Source organism: Balaenoptera borealis (assembly GCF_965194805.1).
Source record: "Balaenoptera borealis genome assembly, chromosome: 5".
NCBI classification, from domain to species: Eukaryota; Metazoa; Chordata; class Mammalia; order Artiodactyla; family Balaenopteridae; genus Balaenoptera; species Balaenoptera borealis.
The window spans coordinates 122,234,203-122,255,612 of NC_138862.1; the positions used below are offsets into that span (position 1 = coordinate 122,234,203).

General features: G+C 39.6%; 1 long non-coding RNA gene across 1 annotated transcript in view; it reads left to right on the plus strand.

Annotated features, from left to right (window-relative positions):
• LOC309629427 overlaps positions 1 to 21,410 on the plus strand; it is an 86,465-nt gene that overhangs the window by 48,565 nt on the left and 16,490 nt on the right. The window lies entirely within an intron of this gene.

The following is a 21,410-nucleotide window of genomic DNA, read 5'->3' on the forward strand; positions in this document are numbered from 1 at the left end:
CACTTCAATCAATGTTAATTTCAGTTGTTTATAAAGGCCACTCAAGAGAATTGGTTACAAAAAAGGAGGCAAGGAAATTTAACCCAGCTGTAATCATTATTCCCCAGCACAAGCTCTCAATTGCAAGTGTTGAATGTCATTGTAAATAAGGCTTAAAGGTCAATTTAAAAAGCAGAAAATTAAGTGGTTACATTATGGAGAACATAAATAACAGGTTGATTTTTATGGCTTGGGCTGACTGGATTAAGTATGCTGTACTTCAAATTAGAAAGAAATGAACTTCATGTGTTTTAGAGAACTGTGTTAGATGACTCAACAATGGCTCTATTGATGGCAAAAGGACACCTATGTCAAATATGAAGAATTTGTTTCCCCCAGTTCTGTGCAGCTCCTGCACTCAAGCCCCGCTGGCCTTCAAAGGCAACTGCTTTGGGGATTCCTCCTCCCGATGCCAGACCCTCAGACTGGGGAGCCTGATGTGGGGCTCAGGACTCTCACTTTTGTGGGAGAACCTCTGCAGTCTCTTCAATAAATGGTGCTGGGGAAACTGGACAGCTACATGTAAAAGAATGAAATTAGAACACTCCCTAACACCATACACAAAAATAAACTCAAAATGGATTGAAGACTTAAATGTAAGGCCAGACACTATCAAACTCTTAGAGGAAAACATAGGCAGAACACTCTTTGACATAAAATTGCAGCAATATCTCTTTTGTTCCACCTCCTAGAGTAATGAAAATAAAAACAAAAATAAACAAATGGAAAAAAAAATAAAAAATAAATAAACAAATGGGACCTAATTAAACTTAAAAGCTTCTGCACAGCAAAGGAAACCACAAACAAAATGAAAAGGCAACCCACAGGATGGGAGAAAATATTTGCAAGCGAAGCGACCAACAAAAGATTAATCTCCAAAATATACAAGCAGCTCATGCAGCTCAATATCAAAAAAACAAACAACCCAATCAAAAAATGGGCAGAAGATCTAAATAGACACTTCTCCAAAGAAGACATACAGATGGCCAAAAAGCACATGAAAAGATGCTCAACGTCACTAATTAACAGAGAAATTCAAATCAGAACTACAATGAGGTATCACCTCACATGGGTCAGAATGACCATCATCAAAAAGTCTACGAACAATAAATGCTGGAGAGGGTATGGAGAGAAGGGAACCCTCCTACACTGTTGGTGGGAATGTAAATCGGTGCAGCCACTATGAAGAACTGTGTGGAGGTTCCTATAAAAACTAAAAATAGAACTACCATATTATCCAGCAATCCCACTCCTGGGCATATATCTGGAGAAAACCATACTTTGAAAAGGTACCTGCACCCGAGTGTTCATTGCAACGCTGTTTACAGTAGCCAGGACGTGGAAGCAACCTAAATGTCCATTGACAGGTGAATGGATAAAGAAGGTGTGGTACATATATACAATGGAATATTACTCAACCATAAAAAAGAATGAAATAATGCCATTTGCAACAACATGAATGCACCTAGAGATTACCATACTAAGTGAAGTAAGTCAGACAGAGAAAGACAAATATCATATGATGTCACTCATATGTGGAATCTAATTTTTTAAAAAAAGAAAAGAAACAGATGAACTTATTTACAAAACAGAAACGGACTTACAGGTATTGAAAAGAAACTTATGGTTACCAAAGGGGAAATGTTGCAGGGAGGGATGAATCAGAAGCCTGGGATGAACATACACACACACTACTATATATAACATAGATAACCAACAAAGACCTACTGTGTAATACAGGGAACTCTACTCAGTATTCTGTGATAAGCTATATGAGAAAAGAATCTTAGAAAGAATGAATATATGTACATGTATAACTGAATCACTTTGCTGTACACATGAAACTAACACAACACTGTAAATCAACTATACTCCAATTAGAAAAAAAGCAATATAGGTCCTCTATAATGCATTCTTTTAAGTATGATTGTGTGATTAAATTGATAAATTCAATACTGTAAGAAGACATATGACGGGTTCTTCTATATCAATCATTTATATACATATTTAAGTTGGCTAAAAACTTTTTAAAGGGGATCTTCTCTTTTGGAAAATACATTCTTGGGTCTCTTATGTTCAGGTATATTTAGTATCTTGGTGAGCATCTTGTTGGAGAACTTGTGACTCTGGAGATGGAGAGACAAGTTTGTTTACCCCTGAGGGAATGAGGCAGGAAGAGACGGAAGCAGGAAGCTAGAACCTTCTGAAAGTATGGGGCAAGAATCTCCTTGGGGAGGACCTTCAAGATGGCAAAGGAGTAAGACATGGAGATCACCTTCCTCCCCACAAGTACATCAAAAATACATCTACATGTGGAACAACTCCTACAGAACATCTACTGAACGCTGGCAGAGACCTCAGACTTCCCAAAAGGCAGGAAACACCCATGTACCTGGCCGTGTGGCTGACAGGGTCTTGGTGCTCCAGCCAGGTGTTAGGCCTGAGCCTCTGGGGTGGGAGAGTCAAGTTCAGGACACTGGTCCACCAGAGACCTCCTGGCCCCTCGTAATATCAATCGGCGAAAGCTCTCCCAGAGATCTCCATCTCAACGCTAACACCCAGCTCCACTCAACACCCAGAAAGCTTCAGTGCTGGACACCCCATGCCAAACAACTAGCAAGACAGGAACACAACCCCACCCATTAGCGCAGAGGCTGCCTAAAATCATAATCAGTTCACAGACACCCCAAAACACACCACTGGATGTGGTCCTGCCCACCGAAAACACAAGATCCAGGCTCATCCACCAGAACACAGGCACCAGTCCCCTCCACCAGGAAGCCTACACAACCCACTGAACCAACCTTACCCATTGGGGGGGGGGCAGACAAAAAAAACAACGGGAACTACGAACCTGCAGCCTGTGAAAAGGAGACCCCAAACACATAAGATAAGCAAAATAAGAAGACAGAGAAATACACAGCAGATGAAGGAGCAAGGTAAAAATCCACCAGACCAAACAAATGAAAAGGAAATAGGCAGTCTACCTGCAAAAGAATTCAGAATAATGATAGTAAAGATGATCCAAAATCTTGGAAATAGAATGGAGAAAATACAAGAAAAGTTTAACAAGGACCTAGAAGAACTAAAGAGCAAACAAACAATGATGAACAACACAATAAATGAAATTAAAAATTCTCTGGAAGGGATCAATAGAATAACTGAGGCAGAAGAACAGATAAGCAACCTGGAAGATAAAATAGTGGAAATAACTACTGCAGAGCAGAATAAAGAAAAAAGAATGAAAAGAATTGAGGGCAGTCTCTGAGAACTTTGGGACAACATTAAACACACCAACATGCAAATTATAGGGGTCCCAGAAGAAGGGGAGAAAAAGAAAGGGACTGAGAAAATATTTAAAGAGATTATAGTTGAAAACTTCCTTAATATGGGAAAGGAAATAGTCAATCAAGTCCAGGAAGCACAGAGGGTCCCATGCAGGATAAATCCAAGGAGAAACATGCCAAGACACATATTAATCAAACTATCAAAAATTAAATACAAAGAAAAAATATTAAAAGCAGCAAGGTAATCCCCATAAGGTTAACAGCTGATCTTTCAGCAGAAACTCTGCAAGCCAGAAGTGTGTGGCAGGGCATATTTAAAGTGATGAAAGGGAAAAACCTACAACCAAGATTACTCTACCCAGCAAGGATCTCATTCAGATTCAATGGAGAAATCAAAAGCTTTACAGACAAGCAAAAGCTAAGAGAATTCAGCACCACCAAACCAGCTCTACAACAAATGCTAAAGGAACTTCTCTAGGCAGGAAACACAAGAGAAGGGAAAGACCTACAATAACAAACCCAAAACAACTAAGAAAATGGTAATAGGAACATACATATCGATAATCACCTTAAATGTAAATGGATTAAAGGCTCCAACCAAAAGACATAGACTGGCAGAATGGATACAAAAACAAGACCTGTATATATGCTGTCTACAAGAGACCCACGTCAGACCCAGGAACACATACAGACTGAAAGTGAGGGGATGGAAAAAGTTATTCCATGCAAATGGAAATCAAAAGAAAGCTGGAGTAGCGATTCTCGTATCAGACAAAATAGACTTTAAAATAAAGACTATTACAAGAGACAAAGAAGGACACTATATAATGATCAAGGGATCAATCCAAGAAGAAGATATAACAATTGTAAATATTTATGCACCCAACACAGGAGCATCTCAATACATAAGGCAAATGCTAACAGCCATAAAAGGGGAAATTGACAGTAACACAATCATAGTAGGGGACTTTAACACCCCACTTTCACCAATGGACAGATCATCCAAAATGCAAATAAATAAGGAAACACAAGCTTTAAATGACACATTAGACAAGATGGGTTTAACTGATATTTATAGGACATTCCATCCAAAAACAACAGAATACACTTTCTTCTCAAGTGCTCATGGAACATTCTCCAGTATAGATCATATCTTGGGTCACAAATCAAGCCTTGGTAAATTTAAGAAAATTGAAATCATATCAAGTATCTTTTCCGACCACAACGTTATAAGACTAGATATCAATTACAGGAAAAAAAGTGTAAAAAATACAAATATATGGAGGCTAAATAATACACTACTAAATAACCAAGAGCTCACTGAAGAAACCAAAGAGGAAACCAGAAAATACCTGGAAACAAATGACAATGAAAACACAATGACCCAGAACCTATGCGATGCAGCAAAAGCAGTTCTAAGAAGTTTATAGCAATACAATCCTACCTCAAGAAATAAGAAAAATCTCAAATAAACAACCTAACCTTACACCTAAAGCAACTAGAGAAAGAAGAACAAAAACCCCCAAAGTTAGCAGAAGGAAAGAAAACATAATGATCAGATCATAAATAAATTAAAAAGAAATGAAGGAAACAATAACAAAGATCAATAAAACTAAAAGCTGGTTCTTTGAGAAGATAAACAAAATTGATAAACCATTAGCCAGACTCATCAAGAAAAAAAGGGAAAAGACTCAAATCAATAGAATTAGAAATGAAAAAGAAGAAGTAACAGCTGACACTGCAGAAATACAAAGGATCATGAGAGATTACTACAATCAACTATATGCCAATAAAATAGACAACCTGGAAGAAATGGACAGATTCTTAGAAAAGCACAACTTTATGAGAGTGAACCAGGAAGAAATAGAAACTATAAACAGAGCAATCACAAGCACTGAAATTGAGACTGTGATTAAAAACCTTCCAACAAACAAAAGCCCAGGACCAGATGGCTTCATAAGCGAATTCTATCCAACATTTAGAGAAGAGCTAACACCTATCCTTCTCAAACTCTTCCAAAATATAACAGAGGGAGGAACACTCCCAAACTCATTCTATGAGGCCACCATCACCCTGTTACCAAAACAAGACAAAAATGGCACACAAAAAAGAAAACTACAGGCCAATATCACTGATGAGCATAGATGCAAAAATCCTCAACAAAATACTAGGAAACAGTATCCAACAGCATATTAAAAGGATCGTACACCATGATCAAGTGGGGTTTATCCCAGGAATGCAAGGATTCTTCAGTATACACAAATCAATCAATGTGATAAACCATATTAACAAACTGAAGGAGAAAAACCATATGATCATCTCAGTAGATGCAGAAAAAGCTTTCAATGAAATTCAACACCCATTTATGATAAAAACCCTCCAGAAAGTAGGCATACAGGGAACTTACCTCAACACAATAAAGGCCATATATGACAAACCCACAGCCAACATTGTTCTCAATGGTGAAAAACTGAAACCTTTTCCACTACGATCAGGAATAAGACAAGGTTGCCCACTCTCACCACTATTATTCAACATAGTTTTGGAAGTTTTAGCCACAGCAGTCAGAGGAAAAAAAGAAATAAAAAGAATCCAAATTGGAAAAGAAGTAAAACTGTTACTGTTTGCAGATGACATGATACTATACATAGAGAATCCTAAAAATGCTACCAGAAAAGTACTAGAGATAATCAATAAATTTGGTAAAGTATCAGAACACAAAATTAATGCACCGAAATCTCTTGCATTCCTATACACTAATGATGAAAAATCTGAAAAAGAAATTAAGGAAACACTCCCATTTACCATTGCAACAAAAGAATAAAATACCTAGGAATAAACCTACCTAAGGAGACAAAAGACCTGTATGCAGAAAACTATAGGACACTGATGAAAGAAATTAAAGATGATACAAACAGATGGAGAGATATACCATGTTCTTGGATTGGAAGAATCAACATTGTGAAAATGACTATACTACCCAAAGCAATCCACAGATTCAATGCAATCTCTATCCAACTACCACTGACATTTTTCACAGAACTAGAACAAAAAATTTCACAATTTGTATGGAAACACAAAAGACCCCGAATAGCCAAAGCAATCTTGAGAAAGAAAAACGGAGCTGGAGGAATCAGGCTCCCTGACTTCAGACTATACTACAAAGCTACAGTAATCAAGACAGTATGGTCCTGGCACAAAAACAGAACTATAGATCAATGGAGCAAGATAGGAAGCCCAGAGATAAACCCCCACACATATGGTCACCTTATCTTTGATAAGGAGGCAAGAGTATACAATGGAGAAAAGACCGCATCTTCAATAAGTGGTGCCAGGAAAACTGACAGCTACATAACAAAGAATGAAATTAGACCACTTCCTAACACTGTATACAAAAATAAACTCAAAGTGTATTAAAGACCTAAATGTAAGGCCAGACACTATAAAACTCTTAGAGGAAAACATAGGCAGAACACTCTATGACATAAACCACAGCAAGGTCTTTTTTGACCCACCTCCTAGAGAAATGAAGATAAAAACAAAAATAAATAAATGGGACCTAATGAAACTTAAAATGTTTTGCACAGCAAAGGAAACCATAAACAAGATGAAAAGACAACCATCAGAATGGGAGAAAATATTTGCAAACGAAGCAACTGGCAAAGGATTAATCTCCCAAATTTACAAGCAGCTCATGCAGCTCAATATCAAAAAAACCAAAAAACCCAATCCAAAAATGGGCAGAAGACCTAAACAGACATTTCTCCAAAGAAGATATACAGATTGCCAACAAATACATGGAAGGATGTTCAAATCACTAATCATTAGAGAAATGCAAATCAAATGCAAAATCAAAACCACGATGAGGTATAACCTCACACCAGTCAGAATGGCCATCATCAAAAAATTACAAACAATAAATGCTGAAGAGAGTGTGGAGAAAAGGTTACCCTCTTGCACTGTTGTTGGGAATGTAAATTGATACAGCCACTATGGAGTACAGTATGGAGGTTCCTTAAAATCTAAAAACAGAACTACCATATAACGTAGCAATCCCACTACTGAGCATATACCCTGAGAAAACCATAATTCAAAAAGAGTCATGTACCACAATGTTCATTGCAGCTCTATTTTCAATAGCCAAGATATGGAAGCAACCTAAGTGTCCATTGACAGATGAATGGATACAGAAGATGTGGCACATATATACAATGGAATATTACTCAGCCATAATAAAAATCGAAATTGAGTTATTTGTAGTGAGGTGGATGGACCTAGAGTCTGTCATACAGAGTGAAGTAAGTCAGAAAGAGAAAAACAAATACTGTATGCTAACACATATATATGGAATCTAAAGAAAAAATATGGTTCTGCAGAACCTAGGGTCAAGACAGGAATAAAGATGCAGACGTAGAGAATGGACTTTAGGACACAGGGAGGGGGAAGGGTAAGCTGGGATGAAGTGAGAGAGTGGCATGGATATATATACACTACCAAATGTAAAATAGATAGCTAGTGGCAAGCAGCCGCATAGCACAGGGAGATCAGCTCTGTGCTTTGTGACCACCTAGAGGGGTGGGATAGGGAGGGTGGGAGGGAGACACAACAGGGAGGGGATATGGGGATATATGTATACATATAGCTGACTCACTTTGTTATTACAGCAGAAACTAACACAACATTGTAAAGCAATTATACTCCAATAAAGATGTTAAAAAAAAAAAAAAATCTCCATGGGGAGAAGGGCCAGTGCACATTCCCAGTAATGGAGAGACTGAAGGACAGGAAAGAAGCAGAGAGGAATATGTCCATATGAAATTACCTGTGTGCTTCAAGATAAGCCCTTCCAAATCTTCCATCAGGCATAATCTTCAGAAAATTCTATTCACTTTCACATGCTTTGGGAGAGCAAAATTTTCTGGGCGACTCAAGAAGGGGCATGTTTTGCATCTGAGTTAACACTGGAACTGGGTCAGAAGGAGCCTGGAGGCCAAAATGACCTTAAGAATATAGATTATTCCTTGTCCTCTCACCTTGTACTTGTGGGAAACTTGAGGAAGGCTCAGAGATGTCACCAAGCAGAGGTCAGATCAGTCTCTCCCAGACTGCATGGGAAGGGAGCCCAGATGACATGTGGACCATAAGCGTGAGAGTTGGCAACACTAATGCACTTCATAAAGTTAAGACTATATTATTATTTAATTTAATTATTATTACTTTCTATCTAGTAACTTGTATCAAAAATTAAACTACTTCTGATACAAATACAATGGAGTATTTTAAGTGTCCTACTCTGATGTAAAAATATAATGTTTCAGACCCTTGTGTATTTTTATAACTCAGATTAATTTTCTCTTATCTCGTTTGAGCCCTATTTTCAAAGAAAAAATATTTGAGTAATCGATTGTTAACTTGGAAATAAGTACTTTATGAAATAAGAATCCATGTTTTTATTGAAGTAAAACCTGTCACTGAGTGAGTTTGAATCTTCCTCACTTTGTTTTTACATGAAATGTAAGTGCTCTTGCTAGAGTCACACAGTTGCTCAATTTTTCTGTATTTGATTTTATAATTAGTTATTACCTTCATTTTACAAAGAACCACGTTAGAAGTTCAGCTTTATTATTTATGTTACCAGAGAGCTTTTCTCAAGAATATAAATACTAGGAGTAGCAAATATCTGGCTCATAGCTCAGATGAGACCTTGAGGGGACTTCCCTGGTGGTCCAGTGGGTAAGATTCCACGCTCCCAATGCAGGGGTCCCGGGTTCGATCCCTGGTCAGGGAACTAGATCCCACATGCATTCCGCAACTGAAATCCACGTGCGTGCCCCAACTGAAGTCGGCATGTGACAACTAAGAAGTCAGCATGCTACAACTAAAGATCCCGCATGCCGCAACTAAAAAAACAAAAAAAAAGATCCTGCATGCCACAGTGAAGATCCCGCGTGCTGCATCTAAGACCGGCGCAGCCAAAATAAATAAATAAATATTGGAAAAAAAAAAAAAAAAAGACCTTTAGGAAAATTACTTTTAAAAATTAATGGGAAAAGCATTATCTTCAAGAATCATAACTTTTAAAAAGTCAACAAGATTGAATTGAAACATGTTCTAATTTTATTCTAAAATGATCTTTATATATTTCTGGTTTTCATAACAATAAAAAAGCTTTCATCATTTTTGTTAAATGAAAGTGGCATTTTATAGGCTTTGGTAAGGAAAGCAGTTATATGAAGTTACTTCTGTTAGTAAATATTGCTAAATTGGTCAGTCTTGTTTGAGCCATTTAACTTCTTACATCATTTTAAGTGTGTTATCTGTTTTGAAAGCAGGCATCTAGCTTATCCTTGAAAAAAAATTAAGTTAAAATCTGAATATGCTTTGCAGTTTACTGTCCTGTGCAGTAAGGACTTATTTTTGAGGATGTTTAGGATGGAGGAGTGGGGAGGAACAGGATGCCACTTTTTTAGTCACAAAGGATTTTTACTGTGATCCTTGTGTTTCTTGTTATCTTGGATCTATTTCTATAAAACTTGTAGCTTTACAAAACTTGTAACTATTTTCTAAAAAAAGAATTTGAGGCCTAACTGCTGATATGTAATTATAGCAGTATTATTATGTCTTTTGGTATAATCCACTATAATCAAAGCTGTGTACTCCCTGATTATATATCCAATTGTTCTACCAACCGTGAAACAGTTGCTAGGAATGTTCTTGAGAACCAATTTTGCTTCTCCTTATCAGTCCTTCATAAAATCTGCTTCTGCATTTACTGTAAAATCTTGAAGACCTTGTCTCTCAGAAACTCATTATCTTCCATACGTATAAAGCTTCATGTGAGGAATTTCTTTTAGACTTTAGTTTTGAGGTTCCAACTTTCCATACTGACAAAGAAAATGAGAGGTCAGAGAGAGGCAACTAGACAGAAGCAACTCAAAAAAGAATTAAAAACAAAAATGTCCTTGGCCAACCTTGTTTATATTTTTGTTCTTCCCACTGGGAAACTCATTTGTTCATCCCTGAGGACCCCATATTGTTCTGGGGGTTGGAGTACCATTTGTAATCCCAGGTTCGCCTGTTGCACACCCCATTTCCTGTGCCTGTGGCTGACATTGTTAGTTAATTTGGGTATTAGAATCCTCATGACCTCAGAATCCTCACCAGTAAACAGGATTGGCAGCCCCTCCCAAGCGATCATAGTTGGCTTGCAAGATGAAATCCATAGGTCATCTTTAGTTTAGAAGGTATGACTAACAATTCCCTTTGAAACGCTTTTATTGATGTTTGTGTGAAAACACTGAAACCTTCTTATTAGATTTATAAATGACATCATGGTGTGAAGATTGATTGTTATGAGAGCAGTTTAGTGTTGTGCAAAGAACAGTGGTCTGGGTACAAGTCCAGACTTTGACCCCTCTGTGTGACACTGCACAAATTACCTTCCTTCGTCTGTCTGCTTTTCCCTTTTGTAAAATGGCTATCATCATGTACCAGTTAAGTCTGCAGTTAGAATCTAATTTAATACTGGATGTGACAACCTCTGTAAAATGTCTGATGATATACACATGGAGGTCAGTGTTATTTTTATGTTTTCTTTGAAACACTGTGAAACAAGCATATGTTTTGCTCTTTTGTCTTAGTCTGTTAGGGCTGCCACATCAAAGCACAACAGATATTATCTAAGTAGAGCTGCAGTCAAACAGACGACTCACCTCTAACAGACGACTGAAGCCGTTTAGTCCATTAGTCACAAAGAGCTGGAAAATTTCCCTCCTTTCCTATTCCCCACCCCTCCTCTTCCCTGTCCCCTCTTCTTCTTTTTCTTCTCTTTCTCCACTTTCCTCCTCTGCCCCAACTTCTTCTCTTTCCTCTAGGATGTTTTAAGGGAATATTTGGCTAAAGATTAGGGAAGATTCCCTTCTCTATGCCAGGCCTCAAATAAATTAATAAACTCTTTTTATACAGCAATAGATAAAAAGGTTCAAAATGCCAAGAGACAGTCATCAGTCAAGGTTTTGAATAAAGTTGCTTGTTTATATACTTAAGAAAAGGTGAGGTAATAGTCAGATGTCACCTGCACTGGTTTCGCAGCCCTGACAGATGAGGCTTTGCTTCTTCTAGCTGTTTCAAAGATCTGAGAAACCTATCTTAGGAAGGAGAGATCCAAAGGGGGTCGTCCATGGTCAAGATCCATGGCACAATCTGGTCACTCTTCCTCCTGCTTCAGAAGAGGTATCTCTCCCTTTCAGACCCAAGAAAGATAATTGACAGTAAGGAAATCATCAGTAACTTTCCTGTTCTCATTTGTGGTGATGAGAGGCCACCTTTCTTTTCTCTCTGACAAATTTACAAGGTCAGAAGCATGCAAAATTGCTGAACAAAGGACAAGCTATAAAGCATATTATGCTTTTGTTCTTTGCCCCTTGTTTTCACTTATGTAAATTACCTTGTGGGAATGGGCCAGGTTAAGCTTGCCATGTCAGGCTTTCCTAGAGAGTGGATACCCATCGCATGTGCTCAAAGACTGCAGGATCAGGACACTCTCTGTGTGCTTTATGAGATTAGGCAATAATCTGGAAAATAAAAGAAAAAGAAATAGAAATATCCTGTTTAGAGCTGTGTAACAATGGAATAGGTTCCTTCACAAAGCAGTGAAATTCCTGACACTGTAAGTATTGAAGAAGGGGTGGGTGCAACTTTTAGAGACACGTCAGTAGAGTTTTCCTCTACTTTGGCTCAAATGACATCTGACTGTTCATTATAACTCTAATATTCATGGATCTTCTGGTTCTGTATGACATCTTAGCAGGGGGCAGAGACCACAGACAACTGAAATATAGAGAAGCAGTTGAGGAAAACAATATTGAGTATGTAGAGTATAAGATTATATGAATTATGACTGTAAGTGCCAGTTCTGGCCGCAGAAATTCATCAATACCAACACACAAAGGCTGCCTACTGTCAGTAAGGACCACCTTAGCTTTCCAACACGTAACGTATTAGGTTAGCCTAATTTGCATATATCCAATAATACCAAGAGTGTGAAGAGAAGTAATTCTGGGTGAAATAGTCACAGAATAGGAGCACCTCACCTTAGAGAGCAGAACCCCAGGCTTCCATGGCTGGATGGCCTTGCTCCCTCAGCAGGGAGCCATTGCTCTGTTTTCCCCACACTTGAAAGTTGAGGCTCTGGATCCCACTTGATTCTGACAATACAATTTGCTCGATGACAACAGCCCAGACAATTTCCTGGCAGAGAGAAAGCATTCATACCTACAAGGCAACCAATGGACCAATGCAGCTACCCACCTAGAGACCTCACCCCTCAGGAATGTATGTGTGAGGGAGGGAGGTGCATGTATTAATGGAAATGGCTCTACATTGGTAATTCTGTAACAACTGTAAGAGAAGTTATATTCCACTTAGTACATCAAGGCCATGGATGTTACACTGTCACTGTACATCTGACCATCTGACCCACCAGGAGCTTTTAGGGAGTAGTTTCAATATCTCAGTACTTTGGAGTTTTTCTCCAGAGAGTCCCCCACTCCAAGGTTAGACTCTTCTGGAAATGAGAGGACCCCACTGATTATATTAACCATGGCAAGTACTGCTCACCCCCAGACCCGCTCCTGTGAGGCAAAAAAGGCCATCGTTGATGGATCTGGGGAGTCCCGCTCTGACTGATTCTGACAATGGTAGGACGGAACAGGGGCATTAGGAACTTTTGTCTTGCCAGTGGTGGGTGGAGTGGGATTGGACGTAGTTTTAGGTTCAGGATTCAGCAAGCCTTGGGCCTCCATGTATTGAAAGCTCTGGTCTTCCATGCTGGTCAGTCCCTGCACTAAGGGTCTGGTCAAAGTCAGTACTTTTTCTGCCTCAATTTTCTGTTCGGCTTTCCAATTCTCTAGGGAACTATATACTCCAGTATAGCCCTTAAACCTGGGCAGAAAGGGCCCCCACCCTGAGCCCTGAACTCTAGACAGCCTGCATATCAGAAATATCAAACTGCAAAGATTATGAGAATGTTTTTTGGATGTCTGGTAACTGATAGAACAAATGGGAGTTATAAGAGAGGAATTTATGAGCTGAACTGGGCGTCCATCCAGCCCAGAAGATGCAGGGCTGAGAACCATCGCCTGTAAATGTGGTGGTGAGGGTGGGAAGGGGTGGGTAGACTAAAATCACAGCCTCTGCCTTGGGGAACCAGGGAGAGGGAGTAGCTGCTTTTTATTTGAAGCTGGCTGCTATTTATTCAAAGTGGCATCTATGCAAACTGGATTCCATAGATAACTGTACTCCCTCCTTCTTTTTTGGGAAATGCTAAAAATTCTGAGAAGAGAAAGTTCATTGTGGGAAGGAGAACTAGCCCCCTTCAACATTCTGGGGATCTTTTCTGGATCATTGGGCCTGGGCCCAGTTTCTGCCCTGCCCTGCCCTGCCCCACCCCAGCTAATCTGTGCTGGACCAGGAGAGAGGCCTCATCCTTCAGCTGTCAAGGCTCTAGGGTAATACCTGGGATACCGGTGGGAGAGGAGGTGCCTTGGAAGAGAATGTGGACCACACACTACACTTTTGCCAGTCCCTTGTGCTGGGTTACATGAGGGGGATTGGATTCTGCTTCTGAGAATCAGATCATGAGCTGGGATCTTACTCAATAAACTGATTATCTGGAAGGACAGTGCTACTGCCTGCTCTTCTGGGTTTGAGCTGAGTTGCCTCGGAACTTCTGCTGCGATGTCCTTCCTCCCTAGAATACCCACCATCATAACATCACCACCATAGCTACCACGTTGGATCATCTTGGATAACTTAGTTAGCCTGAGCTAATCCCCAGTTTGCCTTGGGATGTTGGATATTAAGTCAAGTCAATTCTCCCTTAACCCCATTTCCTCCTAGGCCTGATTCCCTGGTGAAAAAAGATTTCAGGCCAGGTGAAAACTGTGGGTTAGTCACTGTAGTTAGTTTTCTGGGGCTGCCATAGCAAAGTACCACAGACTGGGTAGCTTAAACAATAGAAATTTATTTTCTCAAAATTTTGGAGGCTAGAAATTCAAGATAAAGGAGTTGGCAGGGTTGGTTTTTCCTGAGGCCTTTCTCCTTGGCTTGCAGATGGCTGTCTTCTCACAGTGTCTTTCCTCTGTGGGCCCCCATCCCTGGTATCTTTCTCGTATAAAGACAGCAGTCATATTGGATTAACATCCACCCTAATGATTTAATTTTCACTTAATTACTTCTTTAAAGATCATATATCCTAATACAGTTACATTCTGATGTATTAGAGGTTAGGACTTCAACATATATAAGCTCTGGAGGGGATGCAATTCAGCCCATAACTGTCACTTATTGACTGTGTGACCTTGGAAAAGTTATTCAATCTTTCTAAGTCTCAGTTTCTACAGTTATAAAGTGGAGAAAGGCATAACCACCCTATGAAGTTATTATGAGAATTAAACATATAGTATATGTAAATAACCAGAATGATCCTTGGTACTCCAGAGACCCTGGGATGCCAGCTTGACTACTGTGGGGTGCCTGAATGTGTGATTAACAACTCTGCTAATTCAAATCACTCATACTATGGTGCCTGTGTGTGTATATGTGAATGTGGGTAGAAAACACATGACTTCTAAATACCCACTTCTAAATACCCTGGTGGTGCAGTGGTTAAGAATCTGCCTGCCAATGCAGGGGACACGGGTTCGAGCCCTAGTCTGGGAAGATCCCACATGCCGCAAAGCAACTAAGCCTGTGTGCCACAACTACTGAGCCTACACTCTAGAGCCTGTGAGCCACAACTACTGAAGCCCTTGTGCCTAGAGCCCGTACTCTGCAACAAGAGAAGCCACCGCAATGAGAAACCCACGCACCACAACGAAGAGTAGCCCCTGCTCGCCGCAACTAGAGAAAGCTGGCACACCGCAACAAAGACCCAACGCAGCCAAAAAAAAAAAAAAGGTTACCATTAAATAACCACTCATGTATGTGCCTTTCTAGTGTCTGACACAAGTATTTATAATTTAGTTTGAAGAAAAACCCTATACAATTTCAGAAATGAAAGTTACAGTCAAATTCAGGTGTTAGAAAATGAAGGAAAGCCTGTTTTCATTTTGGTGCAGTTTTTTGTTTTTCTTAATCTTTCCACACTTTAACTTTGGAGTAAAGCAATTCAAATTATGTCCCCTAATGGTCTTTGGTGTGCAGTTTACAAATTGAAGAAACAGAATGAAACAGAAGAAAGAATCTACCATTGGGATAATAGGTTTCATTTTTCTTCTTTCTCTTTTAACATATTGTTTTTGAAGTAGATTCCCCCAGGAATAGAATTTCCTTCATGAAAGTTGAAATGAAACCGAAGAACTCTTCACAAAGAGAAGGCTGCGTGATTCCAAATATGGTTTCCATTCATCTCCATAATGAGGATGAATTTTCTGTGACATCACTGAGAAATGTGGGCATAACGGCTGGGGTTATCAAATAGGGCAAGGTCCATCTCAAGGAAAAGCAACAACAACAAAGGGAAAATGACCAACAAGAGAATTTGCTTTTCCTTAGTGCCCTTTGCCATGCAGAGCTGGTAATTCCCGGAAGCTCTGGTCAGAGGCTTGTCTGTGGACAGGGCTGAGCTGAGTCCATTCTAATGCAGGTCTTCAGAACAGCTTAGGGGGAGTGGTCAGGCCCAAAGGGCCCCTGCAGCCTGAATTCGAGGGCTAGGTGTTTGGGCCTGAGGAAGAGTGTTTCACTCCATGGGCATAAGCACATGGGGGAGGCGGGGAAAGGAGGCCCTGTACTGCTACTTTGATGTCTTTCTGTAAACAACCTGAGGGTATTTTCAGGACATCTTGAACTTGTTTTTGGAAGTCTTTTCCCATTGTATCCAGTGAGATAGTTCTGTTGGCCTGGCAGCTAGTCTGAGATGTGCAGGTAGCTTTCTAAATGCCCTTATGCTTTCTGTCTATTTTTCCCATCTCCCTGACAGCCCCAGGCCCAGGCCTCCTCACTGGTCTCCCCAGCCTTTCTCAAATCCATGCTTCACGCTGCAATCAAAGTGTCCTATAGATAAAGCTCCAAATCCTTTCTAGATCATGTAGCAATGCCAGATAAAATACGGGATGCCCAGTTAAATTTAAATTTCAGATAAACAAAGAATAGTTTTTTCAATACTTGGAACATATTTATGCTACAATGTTACTTGTTATTTATCTGAAATGAAAGCTTACCTGAGCATTCTGTATTTTTATATGCTAAATTTGGCAGCTTAGTGCCCTGCATACTCTGGCCTAACCTTGCTTTAACTTCTTTGGATATTACAAGTTTTCTCTGTTGCTCAGCTGCTTGCACCTCACCCAATAAGGCTGCTTAGTCTGGATTCCCCAGAGCAGACCCTGTGACAAGGACTGGAGGGAAAGCACTTTATCTGAGAAGCAGAGAAAACACTGGTAAGGAGTGGGGAGATGACACAGGAAAAGGAAGCCAGTGCCCACAGTGGGGGATTGGAGCTACATCCCTGGGGAAATCCTGAGAAACATAAAACACACTTAGAATTCTCCCACCTGAGGGAAGAAGGAACTGGGGTGTTTTCATATTAACTGCACCACTCTGTCATTGGTTGAGGGCTGCTCTAGGGGGTATTAGTCCTCTCAAGCTTTTTACCAGCATTTCCCAAGAGAGGGAAGAATGGCCTTCTGCTGCCCTGGAGGAAAACTCTCAGGTGGAGATGCAGATATAGGCAGGTGAAAGTGCCCTGAGAACAAGGAAATTTTCAAGCCAAGGGACGTAGACAAGGCAGCCACAGCCCTGCTATAGAGGTAGTGCTTTTCCTCTTCTAGGTCTCTTTTCTTTGCTACTCTTAGACTCCTCTCATCTCCCCAACGCCTTTTGTTCTATTCACTCTGTAGATGTCACTTCTGGAGGAATTTTCCCCACCCCCATGCCCACCCACTCTTACACCCAAAATTCAAATGCTCCCCATATCCGTGTGCTAACTTCTATTACAACTCTTAGTAATTTTCTTTTTTTTTTTTTAACTGAAGTATAGTTGATTTACAATATTGTGTTAGTTTCAGGTGTACAGCATAGTGATTCAGTATTTTTGCAGATTATACTCCATTATAGTTATTACAAGATAATGATTCTAATTCCCTGTGCTATATAGTATATTCTTGTTGCTTATCTATTTTATACATAGTAGTTTGGATCTTTGTCTCTCTCTCTTTTATAGAAAACAAACCACAAGTTTGTTTTCTATATCTGTGAGTCTGTTTCTGTTTTGCATATATATCCATTTGTATTATTTTTTAGACACACATAAGTGATATCATACAGTATTTGTCTTTCTCTGTCCGACTTATTTCACTAAGCATAATGTTCTCCAGGTCCATCCATATTGCTGCAAAAGGCAGTATTTCACTCTTTTTATGGCTGAGTAATATTTCGTTGTGCATATACACCACATCTTCTTAATCCAGTTATCTGTTGATGGGCACCTGGTGCTGCTTTTCAGCCAATTTAGTTATGAGTATGTGTCAAAGTTTCATTACAACTTTGCTGCAAGGAAAAAGCCTATGAGTGTGTATGCTGGTTAAAGATTCTTTCTTGGTAAGGAATTTTATAGTCAAAAGAATGATTAGGTAGTTATTGTTGAATCAGATCAAAAAGAAAAGAATATTTGGTAAAAGTTTATCAAACTTTTGACTGACAGTCATCAGGATGATGGGTTACTTGATTCCCCAGAACAACTTTTTATCTATTAAAATTTGTAAGGATATTATTTAAAAATTAATCAGAAGTAATACTTTCTCCCAAAAGGACATCATGAATTACATAACTCAAAATATGTTCTTTCTCAGATCAGGCTTGGAACAACTTTTTCTTTTTCAATATGTGATTACATATATTTTTCTGTCTTGCCTCCCTCTAACTCCTTGAGAATAGTGATTATATCTGGCTCCTGTTATATTCCCAGTAACTAGTACAGTTGTAGAGCCCTTAATACACAACATAGTGGGGACTAAATAAATACATGTTGAATAAATACTTAGTATTCTGGATGCTACTAGTCTGGTACTAGCCTGGTAATATAGCCTTGAATCTTGCTTCTCAGCCTTAATCAAAAATGTGTTTCCAAAAAATAATTTCATCAGGGACTTCTGGTATCCAGCCTGGCGTGTAAGGATCATAGAAGTTATCATTCTGTTCTAACAATAAGTAAAAACTTGAACAAATCAACAACTCAGTCTATCAGAGCAGTGAGGTTATAGAGTAATCCACTGCCCCCCGGATCAGTGTCTTAGTCAGTTTTGGCTGCTATAAAAAAATATCATAAACTGTGTGGCTTAAACAGCCAAACATTTATTTCTAACAATTTTGGAGGAAGACCAAGATCATGGCACCAGCAGATTTACCATTTGGTGAGAGTCTGCTACCTGGTTCATAGATGGCTTTCTTCTTGCTATGTTCACACATAGTAAGAAAGGGCAAGAGAGCTCTCTGAGTTCTCTTTTTTAAAGGCGCTAATCCCATTCATAAGCCTGATCACCTCTCAAAGCCCCCACCTTCAAATACTGTCATATTGAGGGTTAGGATTCAACATATGAGCTTTGAGGGAACACAAATATTCAGTCTGTAACTTTCCATCCCTGACCTCCCAAAACTCATGTCCTTCTTGCATGCAAAGTACGTTTATTTCATCCCAACAACCCCAAATGTCTTAACTTGTTCCAGCATCAACTCTAAAGTGTGAGTCCAAAGTCTTATCTAAATACCATCTAAATCAGATATGGGTGAGACTGAAGGTAAGATTTATCCTGAGGCAAATTCCTCTATCGATTTGAACCTGTCAAACCAAGCAAGTTGTGTGCTTCCAAAAAACAGTGGTGAGGCAGACATAGGATAGACATTTCCAATTCCAAAAGGGAGAAATAAGAAAGAAAAAGGGGCTAATGGGTTCAAAGTAAGTCCAAAACCAAACAGGGCAAATAACATTAAACTTTGAGGCTCAAAAATAATCCTCTTTGGCTCAGTGTTCTGCCCTCTCATCCCACTGGGATAGCAACATCACCCCAAGAGTCAGTGGGGCACTGTTAATGCCATGCTCTCTGCAGTGGCCCTGCCCTTGCTGCAGCTCTCTGCTGGGGCCATGTCACTGAAGCACTGGGGCCATGTCACTGAAGTACTGGGCATTCTAGCCAGCTGAACTGGAGAGGCAGCCTCATCCTTTGAAACCATTCTGCTACCTGGGCCCTTTCACTCTGGGACTGTGGTGGAAGTGGCAGGCCTGATGATCTCTGAATCACTTTGGGAAGACGGGATATCATTCTTTCCTGTCTTGGAGAATAGTGCCTGGCTTCTGCTGAGATGGCCATTTAGGTCCATGGTTCATATCCACATTAATCTCCTTATCAGATTATCTTTTCCTGTACTGTAAATGTTCTCTTTAGAACATGCTTTCTCATTTTTGCGTATGGATAGGCTGAGAATTTTCTAGATCTTTAAGTTCTGGTTCTTTTTTGCTTAACAATTCCATGTTCTAAAGACTTCTCTCTTGTCACATCTTACTACAAGCAGCCAGAAAGAACCTTCAACATTTTGCTTAGAGATCTCCTCAGCAAAATATCAAATTTCATTGCTCAAAAGTTTTACCTTCTACAAAACACTATGACATGAATACAAATCAGTCAAGTTCTTTGCCACTTCACAACAAGGATCGCCTTTTCTCCAGTTTCCAATAACATGTTCCTCATTTCCATCTGAGATCTCATCAGAATGGACTTTACCCGTGTTTCTACCAATATTCTGTTCAGGATTACTTAGGTATTCTCTAAGATGACTGAAGCTTTCTCTACAGCTCTATTCTTTTCTTTTGAGCTCTCACCAGAATCACCTTTAATGATCCATTAAAAATGTAATCTTTAACTAACTTCTACCTCAAAATTCTTTCAGCCTCTCCCCATTACCCAGTTCCAAAGCTGCTTCCACATTTTGGGGTATTTGCAACAGCAGCACTCCAACTTCATAGTACCGACTTCTGTATTAGTCAGGGTTCTCCAGAGAAAAAGAACCTATCTATCTATCTATCTGTCTATCTATCTATCTATCTATCTATCTATCTAGAGAGATTGATTTATTAAGATGTATTGGCTCATGTGATTATGGAGGATGAGGAGTCCCACAGTCTGCTGCCTGAAAGCTGGAGACCTAAGCTGGAAGTGTAATTCAGTCTGAGTCTGAGGGCCTAAGAAGCAGGGGAGCCAATGGTATAAATCTCACTCTGAGGGCAGGAGATGAAATGAGATGTACCAGGTGAAATAATGAGGCAGAAAAAAGGGGAAAATTGCTCCTTCTTCTACCTTTTATTCTATTCAGGCCCTCATTAGATTGGATGATGCCCACCAACATTGGGGAAGGCAATCTACTTTACTAAGCCCACTGATTCGAATGCTTATCTCATTCAGAAACACCCTCAAAGACACTGAGAAATGATGTTTATCCTTTAGGTACTCTATGGCCAGACAAGCTGACATATAAAATTAACCATGACAATTGGAGAGACAGACAATATGGAGAATCATAACTAACCAGATCAGCAACCCATGAGAGCCTGTGCCAGGGTAGGAAAATCTAAACTGTAATTGATGAATTGTTAGAGGCTTAGTGTGGGCAAGTCTGAGAATTAAAAACTCCAGGGAGACCCAGTCATAGAGAGGGCCCACAGTATTGTGAGATTTACCTCCAGGAGCTCTACCAGGTTCTCGTAGTGAATGTTAGAGACAAATCCCCTCATGCTTCCAGCAGGAGGAGAGGAAAATGAACCATTTTCAAGTACACCAGAGCATTCTGTTCTTAACAAACCTTTCCCTCAGGAGAAATTATTTTACCAGAGCCTAAACCTGCTGGGATTTTGTCAGCAATAATCTAGCTGGAGAAAGGGAAATAACCAAATCAGCTGACTTAGCCTTCCATGTGGGGGAAACAGGAACAGATGACTTCACAGGTGAATTCCACCAAACATTTACAGAAGAGTTGATACCTATCCTTCTCAAATATTCTGAAAAATTCAAGGGTAAGGAACACTTCCAAACTCAT